Source organism: Bos grunniens, chromosome 28, assembly GCF_055505025.1.
Source record: "Bos grunniens cultivar Pamir isolate PY7600 chromosome 28, Bosgru_T2T1.0, whole genome shotgun sequence".
NCBI classification, from domain to species: Eukaryota; Metazoa; Chordata; class Mammalia; order Artiodactyla; family Bovidae; genus Bos; species Bos grunniens.
The window spans coordinates 33218090-33235921 of record NC_141192.1 but is presented as its reverse complement, the minus strand read 5'-3'; the positions used below and the strand labels follow the sequence as shown (position 1 = coordinate 33235921).

At 42.1% G+C, this 17832-nt stretch overlaps 1 long non-coding RNA gene across 2 annotated transcripts in view; it reads right to left on the bottom strand.

Moving 5' to 3' along the window:
- The window catches only part of LOC147343115 (uncharacterized), a 107750-nt gene extending 96412 nt beyond the window's left edge, over positions 1–11338 (bottom strand). The window contains exon 1 of one of the 2 annotated variants that reach the window (XR_015156668.1): positions 11094–11338. This is a non-coding gene — a long non-coding RNA (uncharacterized LOC147343115). The remainder of the gene's footprint in view (positions 1–11093) is intronic. The other variant, XR_015156667.1, reaches the window with a different exon arrangement.
- Positions 11339–17832: the final 6494 nt, after the last annotated feature.

The following is a 17832-nucleotide window of genomic DNA, read 5'->3' as shown; positions in this document are numbered from 1 at the left end:
ATCCAATGGCCAACAGAAACATGAAAAGATGCTCCACAGGGCTAATTATTAAAGAAATACAAGTCAATACCACTATGAATATCTCAAAACAACAGAATGATCATGGTTCATTTCCAAGGGAAACCACTCAACATCACAGTAATCTAAGTCTATGCCCCAAACACTAATGCCAAAGAAGTTGAAGTTGATTGGTTCTATGAAGACCTGTAACACCTACGTGTTACACCAAAAAAGATGTCCTTTCATCATAGGGGACTGGAATGCAAAAGTAGGAATTCAAGAGATACCTGGAATAACAGGACAAGTTTGGCCCTGGAGTACAAAATGAAACAGTGCAAAAGCTAACAGAGTTTAGTCAAGAGAACACACTGGCCATAGCAAACATCTTTTCCCAACAACCCAAGAGACAACTCTACACACGGATATTACCAGACGGTCAATACTGAAATCAGATTGATTATGTTCTTTGCACCAAAAGATAGAGAAGCCTTATGCAGTTAGCAAAAAAAAAAAAAAAAAAAAGCCCTGGAGCTGACTATGGCCAGATCATGAACTCCTTCTTGCAAAATTCAGACTTAAATTGAAGAAAGTAGGGAAAACCAGTAGGCCATTCAGGTATGACCTAAATAAAATTTATGATTATACAGTAGAAATGATGAATAGATTCAAGGGATTAGATCTCATAGACGGGATGCCTAAAGAACTACGGATGGAGGTTCATAACACTGTACAGGAGGCAGTGACCAAAATCATCCCAAAGAAAAAGAAATGCAAGAAGGCAAAGTGCTTGTCTGAGGAGGCTTTACAAATAGCTGAAAGAAGAGAGGTGAAAGACAAGAGAGAAAGGGGAAGATACACCCAACTGAATCAGAGTTTCAGAGAATAGCAAGAAGAGATAAGAAAGCCTTCTTAAGTGAACAATGCAAAGAAATAGAGGAAAACAGGAGACTTCACAGAAGCGTAAAAGATTAAGAAGCGGCAAGAATACACAGAAGAACTAACAAAAAAGGTCTTAATGACCCAAATAACCACAATAATGAGATCACTCACTTGGAACTGGACATCCTGAAGTATAAAGTAAAGTGGGCCTTAGGAGGCATTACTATGAACAAAGGAGGAGGTGACAGAATTCCAGTTGAGCTGTTTAAAATCTAAAAGATGATGCTGTTAAAGCGCTACACTCACTATGCCAGGAAATTTGGAAAACTCAACAGTGGATACAGAACTTGAAAAGGTCAGTTTTCATTCCAATCCCAAAGAAGGACAATGCCAAAGAATGCTCAAGCTACCATACAACTGTGCTCATTTCACATGCTAATAAGGCTATGCTCAAAATCCTTCAAACCAGGCTTCAGCAGTATGTGAGCCAAGAACTTTCAGATGTACAAGCTGGGTTTTGAAAAGGAAGAGGAACCAGGGATTAAACTGCTAACATTCACTAGACCATGGAGAAAGCAAGGTAGTTCAGAAAAACACCTACTTCTGCTCCATGGACTACTCAAAAGCCTTTGAGTGCATGGGTCACAACAAACTGTGGAAAATTCTTAAAAGAATTGGGGTACCAGACCACTTTACCTGTCTCCTAAGAGATGTATATGAGGGTCAAGAAGTAACAGTTAGAACCAGATGGGGAACAACTAACTGGTTCCAAACTGGGAAAGGAGTACTACAAGGCTGCATTGTTATGCTGCTTATTAAAGTTATATGCAGAGTACATAATAGGAAATAACAGGCTGGATGAATCACAAGCTGCAATCAAGATTGCCAGGAGAAATATCAACAATTTCAGATACGCAGATGATACCACTATAAGGGCAGAAAGTGAAGAACTAAAGATCCTCTTAATAAGGGGGATAGAGGAGTGAAAAAGCTGGCTTGAAACTCAACATTCAAAAAGCAAAGATCATGGCATCCAGTCCCAACACTTTATGTCAAATAGAAGGGGAAAAGTGGAAGCAATGACAGATTTTATTTTCTTGGGCTGCAAAATCACTGCAGATGGTGACTGCAGTCATGAAATTTAAAAAATGCTTGCTCCCTGGAAAGAAAGCCATGACAAACAAAGACAGCATATTAAAAAGCAGAGACATCACTTTGCCAACAAAGATCTGTATAGACAAAGCTACAGCTTTTCCAGTAGTCATGTACGGATATGAGAGCTGAGTGCCAAAGAACTGTTGCTTTTGAACTGTGGTGCTCAAGAAGACTCTTGACAGACCCCTGAACTGCATGACCATCAAACCAGTCAATCCTAAAGGAAATCAACCCTGAATGTTCATTGGAAGGAGTGTTGCTGAAGCTCCAAAACTTCACCACCTGATTCAAAGAGCTGACTCACTGAAAAAGACCCTGATGCTGGGAAGACTGAAGGCAAAAGACGGGGGTGGAAGAGGATGAGATGGTTAGATAGTATCACTGACTCAATGAACATGAATGTGAGCAAACTCCAAGAGATAGTGGAGGACAGAGGAGCCTGGTGTGCTACCACCCACGGGGTCACAAAGAGTCGGACATGACTTAGCAACTGAACAACCAGTACTATGAAGTATCACCTCACACTGGTCAGAATGGCCCTCATCAAAAAGTCTACAAATAATAATTGCTAGATAGAGTATGGAGAAAATGGAAGTCTTCTATACTGTTGATAAAAATGTAAATTGGGGTAGCCACTACAGAGAAGAGTCTGGATATTCCTTAAAAAGCTAGAGTTAGTTACCATATGATCCAGCAATCCCACTACTGGGAATATATCTGGAAAAGATGAAAACTCTTAACTTGAAAAGATACATGCACCCTAATGTCCACAGAAGCTGTATTCACAACAACAAAGACATGGACGCAACCTAAATGTCCATCATCAACAGATGACTAAAGATGGGATTGTTATTTAGTCACTAAGTCATGCCCAATTCTTTTGCGATCCCATGCTCTGTAGTCTGGCAGGCTCCCCTGTCCATGGGATTTCTCAGGCAAGAATACTGAAGCGGGTTGCCATTTCCTTCTCTAGGGATCAAACCCACACCTTCTGCACTGGCAGGTGCATTCTTTACCACAGAGCCACCAGGGAAACCCTACAATGGAACACTACTCAGCTGTAAAAAGAATGAAATATTGCCATCTGCACCAACGTGGAGGCAGCCAGCGATTATCATATTAAGTGAAGTAAGTCACACAGAAAGACCAGGACTTACCACTTATATTTGGAATCTAAAAAATATTACAAATGAAAGTGAGGTGAAAGCAGTTCAGTCATGTCTGACTCTTTGTGTCAGACTATACATAGACTATACATCCATGGAATTTTCCAGGCCAGAATGCTGGAGTGGGTAGCCGTTCCCTTCTCTAGGGGATCTTCCAAACCCAGGGATTGAACCCAGGTCTCCCACATTGCAGGAAGATTCTTTACCAGCTGAGCCACCAGGAAAGCCCAAGAATACTGGAGTGGGTAGTCTATCCTTCCTACAGCACATCTTCCAGACCCAGGAATCAAACCCAGGTCTCCTGCATTGCGGGCGGATTCTTCACCAGCTGAGTTACCAGGGAAGCCTAACTTAGTTACAAAACAGAAACAGACTTGCAGACATAGAAAACATATGGTTAAAAGGAGAAATGGGGGAGGCAGGGAGGAAGGGGGAAATTAGGAGTATGGGATCAAAGACACACACTATTACACATAAAATATTTAGATAAACAACACAATTTACTGTATAGCACAGGAAACTATATTCAGTATCTTGAACTTTTACTTCCAGGACTTGCTGATGAGTTGTTCTTGTATATCCAGCCTTTTAAAGTCTGTGATCCATGAAACTGCACCCATCCATAAACATGTCCATATCTGGATATCCTAAAGGTTGATCAACTCAGTCAAATCTACAAGAATAGACTTCTTCAATGGAATACCTAATGGCAAGCTGCAGCCTAGCTTAATGGGTCAATGTCATCTCCTTTAGGAGCCTCACATAGATGTCTGGCCATGAGTCTAAAGTTAGGAAGCAAAATAAGACGAAACCCAGTCATGCCTTACAGTCCTCTCAGTTGCCTTCTGGTGATGGGTACGTAACCCAAACTAATAACTCCCTTCAATCCAGCAATATGCTTCTTTGTCCTTTTGCTAACTCAAGCCCTAGATACTTTACAATTAATTGAGAAATTTACTTTTTCCCTGGAGATTTTATATCCCTGGTCTGCCAGAAAGCTTAAAGAGAGGAGTGTATTTTTTACTTTTGTAGTTTTATGAGCAATTAGTATATCATAGTAAGACTTTCTCACTTAATTGGAAATTCATTAAGTCCTTGGCTAAGGATTCCCCAAAGACAGTGGGGACATTCTTAAATTCTTGTGGAAGTACCATCCAATAATATTCCTATTTTTATACTGGTACCTGGGTAAGCCCATTCAAAGGCAAACAATTCCTGGGACTCAGAACCTAGGAATATGTAGCAAAAAACATCTTAAGCCCAGAACTGTAAACTAGCAAAAGTTTCTAGATAAAGTTGTAAGCAGAGTGTAAGTACACATCACTGGTAGTACTACAATTTGGTCACTGGCTCTCAAATTCCGTACAGAACAATAATCTCTGGCCTCCAGTATTTGTACCACCAAGACTGGAGTGTTATATGGGAACTGGCAACGTCTGACTAGTTGGAATTTGAGAAAAGTGGTTATCAGTGGCTTTATACCTTTCTTAACATTCCTCTTTGTAAAGAAGCATTTAGTTCCTCTAAACTGGGAGGCTTGACACATGAACGGAGTTTTACTATCAGATCAGCTGTCTTGGTTCTTCCTGGCCTTCTTCAGTACAAATATTCTCTCTTAACTTTTACAGAATTTCTTCAGGGACTTTTGTTGAGGCTGACCTACCAACTGTAATAGTGCAACCTGGAGGGAATAGGCATGATCTGGGAAATTTTAATATCTACTTTTTCTAGTAAAATTCATTTAATTTTGTTAGTAGATCCTGCCCCAGCAAGAGAATAGGACATTCAGACACATCCAAAAAGCTGTACCTTAAATTTTTTCCCAGTTATATACATCAGGGATAGAAAATGGGGAGTTCACACATATAAATCCCCTCGGTTGACCTTGGCCATTCAGACCTGTAGGAACCTGTCTCAGAGGATATTGCCCCGACTAAAGCAGAGAACCCCCAGGCTGAACTGAGTAACTTGGCAGGTACATGGAGAAGAGACCAGTCCCTTTTGACTACCTGGTAGGGAAGGGGCTAAAGTTAGACCCATGGCTCTAGAAGCATTGTTGGAGGAAGTCTCCACAAGGTTGGCAGAGATTCCCCCTTCAAACAGTGAGGGAACTGCAGGAGACAGCAGAGTAAAGTAAAGTGAAGTCACTCAGTCATGTCCAACTCTTTGCAACCCCATGGACTGTAGCCCACCATGCTCCTCCATACATGGGATTTTCCAGGCAAGAGTGTCAGGGAATGTTTAACAGGAGGACTCCTACGTGCTGTTTCTCATAAATTCTCTTCCTTATCAATTCTTATTCCGAGAACGAGTAGTGCTGCATGCAGCTCTCAGGACTGAGATCACGAGAAACAGTATCTGCTTGGATTCCTTTCAGTAACTCCCTTCAGTGACTCTTTTCAGTGTCAGCGACCTTGTATGTATTTGACTATCCATATTGTGACTATTGATAAAATTTCATCCTGTGTAATAACTGAGTAATCATCTTACTAAAGACATATAAGCCTGCATTTCTGCTAATAAAATACCTTTGCTCCATCAGAGCTTGGGTTTCCATGTCTTTCTTTCTTCCTCTCTCTCTCTCTCCCTCCCTCCAGCTCTCCCTTGCCCTTTCTTATCATCAACTCCAGACCACCAGGTTCCAGTCCATTAAAGAACCCCAAAACAAAAATACTGGAGTGGGTTTCGATTTCCTTCTCCAGGGAATCTTCCTGACCCAGGGATCAAACCCAGGTCTCCTGCATTGTAGGCAGATGCTTTACCATCTGAGCCAACACCAGAGGAGGAGCCAAATATACGGGAGAGCATTAGACTCTGACTCAGGTAAGACAGGTTTTATCTGATGGTCTCTCCTTGTCGCTGCTGAACAGTGTACAGAATAACTAGAGAAGTCAAGTCAAGATCAAATGTTGTGAGCCCATACCTTGTACCTAACTACTCTTTACTGAGGAAAGTTGATAACCATAGTGCAAGGCAGAGCTGATGGGAAGACAGCTAAGAGTCTGCCATCTAGGAGTCCCTCCTCTGAGGAAAAACAAGGCCTTGGTGAAATCAGCGCTCTGCAGTTGGCTGTCCAGACCTCCTCCATAGTTGTGTTCTCAACAATTTATTTCTCAGCCAATAAGAACATGGATGAGCCTAGAACAAGTGCCTTTAGCAAAGGCCAGCCACCTCTTTCAAGCCTTCATGGTATGGGCCCAAAGTCAACTAGCAGTCTTACCAGAAACTTAAGGGCTATGTGATGCAGCAATGTTGGCTGCACCTGGAAAATCCTTGAGCTCATGAAACATGAAGAAAAGCACCATGGTTTGCCAATCGGTGATTCAGAACACACTGCTTTATAGAAAGAACCAGGACACACTAGAAGCTTCCCCCTCTCAACTATTCTTGACCTTGTTGCTGGTTCTGAGGGGTTAGCTGGCTTCTCTGAGAATGGGGAGAAAGATGGGGAGAGAAATGGGGGGAGAAAACATACAAGCAAGTAACTTCTAAGTCAAAAGCTTAATTAGGATCCCAGGTTTAAAACTCAAGAGCTGAGAACAGTCTATGGATTGCAAAACTCTAGAAAACATCCTGCCACACCCCCTCAAAAAAAAAAGTATATGGAACTCAAACAACCTCAAGAGGCATGAGACAGCAAGAGCCTTAGGATTTAGGAAACCAATTCTGTCTCCTACTTTGATTTCTGGAAAAGAGCAAGCAAATGTACAGCAACTTTATACAACCTAGCTGTAAGAATTCCCTGGAGAAGCCACTTCAGAAGATGCACAGTTTCAATGATGAACAGTTTGGATGTGAAGGTTTACTTAGGGAACATTGAGAAGCTTTCTATTAGAGATGATTGTCGAGCACTGTACCCTGAAAGTCACACACGCTACCTAGTTACCAAGGAATCTGTCCAAACAGTTCCAAGGCTGTAACAAATTTTCTCAGAGGTTCCTATTAATTTCCCCCACCCCACATGATGAAGGCAAGTTTGCCTACTACAGAGAAACCTATGAAGCCCAGGCTCTGTGTCCCTCATCACCCTGAAAAACATACTGGGTGAGGAGGGTGATGGAAGTGGTGACTGTATCACCTTGAAGAAATCCAAGTGAGAAGGCTCTCTTAGACACAACTGAGTTGAATTTGAGGAGGAATTCAAGAGTATACAAGGTGAAATACTGAAGCCCTCACTTTCTTTCTGAGCATGTACAGTATAATCTTTCTGGTAGATGACCAAAACATTTTACCTCCCCAGCAGAGATCATATACCAGATATGCTATGATCTAGATGTCTGGGCCACTTCCATGTAGAACTATTCATGAGGCTTCCATATGGCCCATGGCCTTTAGGGTCATCATTTTTTTTCCTCCTGGAAAATTTATGTTACACACACACACACACACACACACACACTTAAAAGCATTTTAATGCTAACTCCCTGCAAGTTGGACTCATACAAAAGAAGATTAAAATTCTCAGCGAGGAAAAACCAAAATGTATAAAATTCCTTTAATCCAGGCACCAGGTATGTTCTTCTGGGGTACAGACTTTTCCTGCTTTACACTCCTTCACTTCTCCTTTCACTTCTTCCACTACCCTCTGTACCCAGTATGTTTTTCGGGGTGGTGAGTGACACAGAGCCTGGGCTTCATAGGCTTCTCTGTAATGTGCAATTTTCCAGCTTCACACGCCTTCATTTCTCCTAGAGAAAATATCTCTAGATATTTTCCAGAGATTTGCAATCCATAGACCATTCTGAGCTCTTGGGTTTTAAATGTAGAATATTCATTAACCCTTTTACTTAGGAGTTACTTGCTCAGGAGTTACCTCTCACCCCAACAAGATAACCAGGGATGATTCCATGAAGAATGTACACCTGTATCAATACTTCCAGGAAATTATACTTGGCACAGGTGAAAAACCCTGACACTTCCTTTAGGTAATGTTCCTAGTCGGGGAGTAATGTGATCTCCTGAGGCAGAGAACTTTTTCATTAATATCAGGTTCAATAGAATTTTGATAGTCACCTAAGAACCAACTCCTATGAGCCAATTCTAACAAAACAGTCACATAGAAAAAACACGGACAAAGAAATCCAAAACAATAGGACTTCAACCCAGGGTTCAGGAGTCTAACCCAATCTTTTGAGAACCTCACTGGTTGTAACCTTTCATCTTGTCTCCATAGAGTGAGACTCTAACCCTAGTCTCAGAACTATAACCTGACAAAAATCTCCCCCGTGGAAGACTCTAACCCACAGTCCTGGCGAGGTTATTAGACAATCTAGGCACAGAAGCATTCTAACCACATCACTCACTCCAAAGGCCTCTGGTCCAGAAGCCGTGTCCTTTCTAAAAAGTGAAAGCAGCACTCAGGACTTGAAGAGGCATGCTGGGAAGCAAGAACCCCACACTGACACTGTAGACAAACGTGGTTTAGGTGGCCACTCAGGGCAATGCCAAGAGTGCGTGCACACTCTGCCAGGAACTGCAGTGACTCAAGCAAGTGGTCACAAGACCTACAAAACTTTGTGTTCCCCAAATTGTTATCTAGCAAGGGCTCCCTACTAGACATACATAGAAGTCAACACTATGGCACTGGCTTTTGAGAAAAAAAGAGAGCTTTACAGCAAGGTTAACTGGCAAGACTGTCAAATTTGTCTCCCCAATACCACATCAGGGCAAAAGGTAAAGGGTTAGGGGAATTTCAAAGTTGGAAATCCTTTGGCTAGTTTAAATCAGTCCATATAAGCTACTCATGCTGCTGGAAGCCAGATTTTCCTTTTGAAGGGCTTCACACTTCAAGGAGCTCAGGTGGCCACACTTCTATTCCTTGAGTTCCTGGCTCTAGGGTAACACTAGAGATATGGGATTCCCATTTTACACATGCACAGTGTTGTTTCTACAAACTGACAGCAAGGTTTGAATAATCAACAATCTATTAAAGGAGACAAAATCAGTTTAAGCTGGTACTGTTTCAATTTGATCAAAAATCTAAAGAGACAAAACCAGTTTAAATCTAACCAAGTTTTTACTTGCTGTTTCAGAACAATTGAAAACCCAGAACTGGCTGATGGCCCTCTGTGGAATTATTTAAGAAATCCTTGTTGCTTATTTGTTTTATGTATAGTAGTTTGTATGTTAATTCCAAACTCCCAATTCAATCCTCTTTCCATCTTCCCTTCAGTAAGCATATGTTTTCTATGTCTGTGAACAATAAATTTATATTATTTTTGGATTCCACATAAAAGTGATATCAAATATCGAATAGTATTTGTCACTCTCTGACTTACTTCAAAAAGTATAATATTCTCTGCTGCTGCTGCTAAGTCGCTTCAGTCGTGTCCAACTCTGTGCGACCCCATAGATGGCAGCCCACCAGGTTCCCCCGTCCCTGGGATTCTCCAGGCAAAAACACTGGAGTGGGCTGCCATTTCCTTGTCCAATGCATGAAAGTGAAAAGTGAAAGGGAAGTCGCTCAGTTGTGTCCGATTCTTAGCGACCCCATGAACTGCAGCCTACCAGGCTCCTCCGTCCATGGGATTTTCCAGGCAAGAGTACTGGAGTGGGGTGCCATCGCATTCTCCAATAATATTCGCTAGGTCCATACATGTTGAGGCAAATGACAATATCTGAATCTTGTTAATGGCTGAATAATATTCCATTATTTATATACATATATTTTATATATACATACCTGTTTATGTGTGTGTGTGTATAGACACATATCTCATATCTTAAGCCAGTCATCTGTTTATGGGCACTTGGGTTGTTTAATGTCTTGGCTATTGTAAAGTGTGCTGCAATGAACTCTGGAGTGCATTTATCTTTTCAAATTAGAGATTTCATTTTTTTTTTCCAGATAAATACCCTGCAGAGGGATTGCTGGGTCATAAAATAACTCTAATTTTTCAAAGAACCTCCACATGGTTTTCCATAATGGATTCACCAATTTACATTCCAACCAACAGAGCAGGAGGGTTCATTTTTCTCCACATCCTATCTGGCATTTATCATTCATAGACTTTTTGATGATGACACACTTTGACCACTGTGAGTTGATATTTCATAGTGGTGTTGATTTGCAATTAATAACTAGCCATGTAGAGCATCTTTCCATGTGCCTGTTGGACATCTGGATGTCTACTTTGAAAAAATGTCTATTTAGGACTTCTTTACATTTTTCCATTTGGTTTTTTGCTTTTTCCAAATTAAGTTGTATGAACTGTTTTCATATTTTGGATATTAACCTCTTGTCAGTCACATGGTTTGCAAATATTTTCTCCTATTCTATAACTTCAAACTATATTACCAACCTAGAGTAACCAAAACAGCATAATACTCTCATTAAAAAAAAAAAAAAAACACAGGACAGAAAGCCCAGAAACATCAGTACGTGTATGGTCAATTAATTTATGACAAACCAGCCAAGAATATACAATGGGGAAAGGACAGTATGTTCAATAGCTGGAGTTTGGAAAACTAGGAAGCAAGGCAATGGCACCCCACTCCAGTACTCTTGCCTGGAAAATCCCATGGACGGAGGAGCCTGGTGGGCTGCAGTCCATGAGGTCGCTAAGAGTCGGACAGGACTGAGTGACTTCACTTTCACTTTTCACTTTCACGCATTGGAGAAGGAAATGGCAACACACTCCAGTGTTCTTGCCTGGAGAATCCCAGGGACAGAGGAGCCTGGTAGGAGGTTGTCTATGGGGTCGCACAGAGTTCGACACGACTCAAGTGACTTAGCAGCAGCAGCAGCAGGAGCAACACGCAAAAGAAGCAACGAGGACCACAATCTTACACCACCCGCAAATTCAATCTTACAGAAATAAACTCATGCCCCTGACCCCACCAGGATTGGAAGGCAGCACAATGGCGGTGCCTGAGCCCTGGCCCGTCCCCCACCTGCTCTTTGACACGGACGGCCTCCTCCTGGATGGGTAGCTTGCGGCCTCACCCGTCAAAGGCTGTTGAGGAGTGTGAGGCACAGTTAAGGCCGGGAGGGGTGCGGGACCTCCCGGCGAGCGACGACGGGGAAACTGGAGCCACATCAGGCTGACTAGAAGGAGCTGGGAGCTGCATCATCGACTGGCCTACAAGAACTCATTTCCGGCGGCTGCGCCGCGTGTGGGGACGCAGTGTGCGTACGCAGTGTGCGTGGGGACGCAGTGTGCGTGGGGACGCAGTGCACGTGGAGGGGAGGTGCGTGAGGGCGCAATGCTCCGAGAGGAGCTGAAAGTTTCCGTCCAGCCTCTGCGACCCCGGGCGCTGCGTGCGCAGTCCAGCCTGTTTCCCAATCTGCACCAACCTCCAGGATCCCTACCGGCTTGCCCCGAGGTGCACCACTGGCGTGGCATCCTAAAGGGCGTGGTTCTCCACCCACCGATTTAGGCTATCTGCCAATGTCTGGAGGCATTTCAGGTGACCTAGCTGCAGGCTGGGAGTCAGTGGCATCCAGAGGAAACTACCAGGGATGCTGCTGGATCTCCTACAATGCACAGGACTGCCCCATGTCACTGCAAATGCGCCAGACCCAAGTATCTGTAGTACCAGCGGAGGTGGTGGTGGAGTACTAGCAATCTGGCTCAGACATCACCTGGGAAATGCTTTGCAGTGCAGAGCCTGGTCCCATCTCCAAAGCTGCCCCATCAGAATCTGCATTTTCACCCCAGTGCCGGAAAATTAGAGATGCATGCCGCGCTGTGGATTTGAGCAGTTAACAATCCTAAAGTGTGTGTTAAACAGTGCCATAGTCTATGGTGGTAGGCGTGAACTTCGCCAAACAAGACAAATTCAAGTAGAAGTCAAAGAAAACGCTCAGTTTATAACTCAAGAGAGAACTACCCTGAGCACTACCTAAAACTGAGACATATGGTTCATGACACTAGGAACTGTTGTGAAACATGTAACCTACTGACCCTCAGGTGGTTACTTGCCCAAGGTTGCACAGCTAATAAGCAACAAAGCTGAGAAATGATTCCAGCTTGATCTGATTCTATATATATGTGATGTTGTTCTCATCTTACAGAGTGTAACCTTGCCCTCGATGATATTATGGCTTACTGGTTTAGTAATGAGACTGATTTTTTAAAGGACCACAAAAGACAATCTCTTCTTTTTATGGACCCAGAGATATAAACTAATACATTCCTAAGGGGAAAAATAAATTCCCTGAGAGGTCCATAATTAATGACTCCATTTCAAAAATCTTAGGGTAATCATAAATACAACTTGAAGACAGTCAAATAAGTTCCTTACTCTCTTAAAAAAATGAACTCAAAACACTTTTAAGATTTGAATGTAAGACCTGAAACCATAAAACTAGAAGAAAAAAATAATTTGTATATAGGCAATAAGCTCTTAGAAACCAGTCTTGGTGATGGTTTTTTGGAACTGACTTCAAAGGCGAAGGAAAGTAAAAACAAGAGGGGAATACATCAACTAAAAAGATTTTGCACAGCAAAGGAAACCATCAACAAAATGAAGACAACCTGCTCAGAGGGAGAAAATATTTGCAAATCCTATATATGATGAGAGATTAAAATCCAAAATATATAAAGAACTCATATAATGCAAAAACAAACAAAAAACTCCAAACAATCTGATTTTAAAATAGGTAGAAGATCTGAACAGACATTTTCACAAAGAACACATAAAGATGGTAAAAAGACCCAAGAAAAGATGCTCAACATCACTAAACATCAGGGAGATACAAATAAAAATCACATGGGATATCACCTCACACCTGTTACAATGACTTAAGTAAAAACAAATTTGGTGAGAATGTGGAGAAAAGGGTTTGTCCACCTGTGGTGGAAACGAAAATTGGTACATTCAACACTGAAAACATAGAGTTTCCTCAAAACAGTAAAAATAGAACTACCATATGACTCAGGACTTCTACTTCAGGGTCAGTCAGTCAGTTCAGTCAGTTCAGTCACTCAGTCGTGTCCGACTCTTTGCAACCCCATGAACTGCAGCATGCCAGGCCTCCCTGTCCATCACCAACTCCTGGTAGTTCATACAAACTCATGTCCATCGACTCGGTGATGCCATCCAGCCATCCCATCCTCTGTCGTCCCCTTCTCCTCCTGCCCCCAATCCCTCCCAGCATCAGAGTCTTTTCCAATGAGTCAACTCTTCACACGAGGTGGCCAAAGTACTGGAGTTTCAGCTTTAGCATCATTCCTTCCAATGAACATCCAGGACTGATATCCTTTAGAATGGACTGGTTGTATCTCCTTACAGTCCAAGGGACTCTCAATAGTCTTCTCCAACACCACAGTTCCAAAGCATCATTCTTCAGCACTCAGGTTTTTTCACAGTCCAACTCTCGCATCCATATATGACCACTGGAAAAACCATAGCCTTGACTAGATGAACCTTTGTGGGCAAAGTAATATCTCTGCTTTTCAATATGCTATCTAGGTTGGTCATAAGTTTCCTTCCAAGGAGTAAGTGTCTTAATTTCATGGCTGCAGTCACCATCTGCAGTGATTTTGGAGCCAAAAAAAAATAAAAGTCTGACCCTGTTTCCACTGTTTCCCCATCTATTTTCCATGAAGTGATGGGACCAGATGCCATGATCTTTGTTTTCTGAATGTTGAGTTTTAAGCCAACTTTTTCACTCTCCTCTTTCACTTTCATCAAGAGGCTTTTAAGCATATAAGTATGAAATGTTTCATTCTTTTTTATAATTTTTTTCTGTACTGTATTGGTCATATTCATAATAAAATCATTTTTATTGGCCTGAAAGTGACCATCTAATTTCCAGATAGAAAGACTACAATTTCATGTTCCAAAACCAAAATTTACTTGATTCCATCAAACATAGTGTTCGTACTCAGATTGTTTCATAAATATTTAGTATTTCCTTGTTAAATCCCTCCTCCATCTCCATTGTTTAAAATTTTGTCTTCAAATCCCGGGTACAAAATGCGGTTCATAATTAAAATTTTGAAATGTAAGGGGAAAAGATCATGTTTTTACTAAAGAAAAAAAAAAAACACCAAAAATGAGGTGATAGTAAATGATGGATAGAATTTTGTCTTTTTAAATGTGTGAGACAAGGAGTTAAAAGGAACAACATACAAAGAATATAAAAGTTTTTTTTTAAATAAAATAGAAAAACAGATAAAGTGTTACAAAAATTGAAATCTGAGGAACTTATAAATATATAAATCAGTAAATCTCAAAACACACCCCTGACCTTACCCTGTCAGAAGACAAAGAGCATTTTGAATGACTTTCTTTTTTTTTTTTTGATGTCATTCACATTTTTTTTTTTTTTTGTTTTTTGTTTTATTTTATTTTATTTTATTTTTAAACTTTACATAATTGTATTAGCTTTGCCAAATATCAAAATGAATCCATCACAGGTATACATGTGCTCCCCATCCTTTCAACCACTGATATTATGGAATGGTTTATAAATGGTCACTTGCCTTACCAGGTATGAAACGCTCCCCTTTCCCAATAGAAACCAGCAACTCCCTTTAAGTGGAAGTGTTAAGCACAGCTCTTTTCTTTCTTTTTTTTTTTTTTTTTCTTTCACCTATATTGCTAGGGCCTTGACTGGATAATTGCAGGAACATGGATTGTATGGAGGAGCCATCTTACCCATCCCCTTAGCTTTATCCCAATTAATCCAATGATCTAAGATGCTGGGGGCTGAGAAGGCCCCTTCACAGAGAGACTTGCGACAAACCCATGTTATATAGTACTTACCCACAATGGACCTGTATGAAGCACTTGAAAATCAAAGACTTCACCTGATGATGGTTTGGTCAAGAGGAGGGAAGGCTCGTTCTCAGCTATCACCTATTTGATATGAGGGTTTCCCATTTCCAGAGCCTGAGAATTCCTGGCACCCTTGCAGGAAGCATAACTGCCCTGGCGCATCACGGACACCCTGCGTGGGGGACAGGGGTGTGGACTTTCCGTGGCACCAGGGGCTTCAACTGTCAGCACCGGCTGGGAAATCTGTGCTTCATATCCTTCACTCTGTGTGCTTTAATCGCAGCTTCATGGATGTACAGATGAGGTTTAAAAAAATAAAATAAAACCCACATGTCTAAAGTGTGCAGTTCAGTAAGTTTTGACACATGTATGTACCCAGAAAAGCATTAGCCGAATTAAGATAAAGACATACAGACTGCTCCCCAAGCTGGCTTCATGGCCCTGGTCACCCACGCTTCCCAACCATCCCCAGGCAACCACTAATTTGCTTTCTTTAGAAATGACATAGTTCTGTATCTGGCTGCTTTTCCTCAGCATGAATGTTTTGAGCTTCATAAGTAACCTATGAAGGGAGCTCTGCTGAGTTCCTCCATCTAGGCCGGTGGCTTGAAAGAGTCCATCTGATATACAGATAGAAAGATTACACTTTCATGTTTCAAAACCAAAATTTACTTGACTCTATCAAACATACTGTTTCTATTCCGATTGTTTGATTAATGTTTAGAATTTCCATATTAAATCCCTCCTTCATTTCCATTGTTTAAAATTTTGTCTTCAATTCTCAGGTACAATAAATGTGGTGTGTAATTTCATTTTTGAAATTTAAGGAAAAACGTTCAAGTTTTACGAAAGAAAAAAAGCACACCTGCCATAAATGAAGAAAAAAAAACAACAGAAATGAAGTGATAGTAATTGATGGATAGAAGCATGTGTTTTCCACTCTATAAAACAAGGAGTTTAAAGCAACCACATACAAAGATCAAAACCTTTTAAAATAAAATGGAAAATCAGACGAGTGTGTTACAAAAACTCACATCGGAGGAACTGCCATGCTCAGTAAATCTCAAAACACACCCCTGACCTTAGCGAAACCTAAGACAAAGAGCATTTTAAATGACTATCAACTGTTACTATTATAGAAAGGTTTTTCAATGGTAGCATGCCTTATGTGGTATGAAAGCCACCTTTTTAACAAGGAGCTTGAGCCTTGATTGCATAATTGCAGTAACGTGAATCCCATAGAGGAGCCACCATACCCATCCAATCTTACCCAAGATGGAGGTAAGCTTTCTTGAATTATGCAATGAACTGAGGTGCTGGGGGCTGAGAAAGCTCCTTCAGGGAGAGACACGTGACAAACCCATGTTACATGGTACTTACCCATCAGGTACTTGTATGAAACACAAGAAAATCAAAGACTTCGCCTGATGATGGTTTGGTCAAAAGGAGGGAAGGCGTCTTCTCAGCTATCACACATTTAGTACCATGGTTTCCCACGTCCAGAGCATGAGAATTCCTGGCACCCTTGCAGGAAGCACAACTGCCCTGGTGCATCACGGACATTCAGCATGGGGGACAGGGGTGTGGACTTTTCATGGCACCAGGGGCTTCAACTGTCAGCACCGACTAGGGAAATCTATGCTTCATATCCTTCATTCTGTGCTGCTTTAAAAACAACTTCATGGATGTACAGATGAGGTTTTAAAAAAAAAAAACCCACGTCTAAAATGTGCAATTCAGTAAGGTCTCACACATGTATGTATCCAGAAAAGCATCAATGGAATTAAGATTAAGACATAGAGACTGCTCCCCACGTTTGCTTCATGCTCCTGGTCACCCACGCCTCCCACCCATCCCCGGGCAACCACTAATCTGCTTTCTTCAGAAATGACATTGTTCTGTATCTGGATGCTTTTCCTCAGCATGGATGTTTTGAGATTTATAAGTAATCTATGAGGTGGGCACGGCTGAGTTCCTCCAACTAGGCAGGCGGTAGCCCATCACCCAGCAGGGGGACTCCGGGGAGGGATTGCCTATGGGGATGAATGGCTTGGTAAGGAATCAGCAGAAGAGGAAGAGGGCGAGATAGCCACCTTCCCTACTAGGAATCAGACTGCCCCCACAACAGAATCACACTGGGATTCGAACATGGCTAAAGGAAGACGGGATCAGAGTCACTTCGTCAGGACTCAAGTGAGTGGGCACTAAGACATTAAATGATGCCAAGTTGGCAAACATAGAATAGGGAGAGAGGGAAGCTCCAAGTAAATCCCTCAATGGACTACAGAAGCCTTTCACAGATTCCCTGAGATTGATCCCAAAAGTGCAGAGGGAGGAATGATCTCAAAAGAGAGATTTCTCACTCAGTCGGATCCAGATATCCGCAGTAAGCTACTCAAAGAAGCGTATAGACCAAATCATCTTAGATAACCTGTTGTGACTGGTTCAGACACTTTATCATGGCAGGGAGGAAGAGGAGAAGAGGCAGAAAAAGAGCAGGGAAGACTGAAGTCCCAGCAGGAGCTCTCAGATCCACTCTGAAACAGCCGGAGAAAAGTGCCCACAGGGACCCAGGCAGAAAGGAACAGCCTTGCTGTTACTGAAAAAAGCGGGGACACCTGCGAGAGTTGCTCTCAGGCATCTAAGCCGCCACTGTCTCCATGCCCAGTCTGCAGACATCCACACTGGAGAATGCTGCTCTCTGAGGCCTAGGCCCCAGGGATTGGACTCTCAAGGCAATCAGGACTGAAGGTGTCTGGGGCTCCCCACACAAGCTCCTGTGGTAATTCCACCTGAGGAACCCTGGGGCATGACAACTGTGGGGGCCAATCAGTCGATTTCCTCTTAGACCACAGGACAACTTAATTTGTATTTCCTGAAGCCCTGGCCCACTCTCTCCCCGATC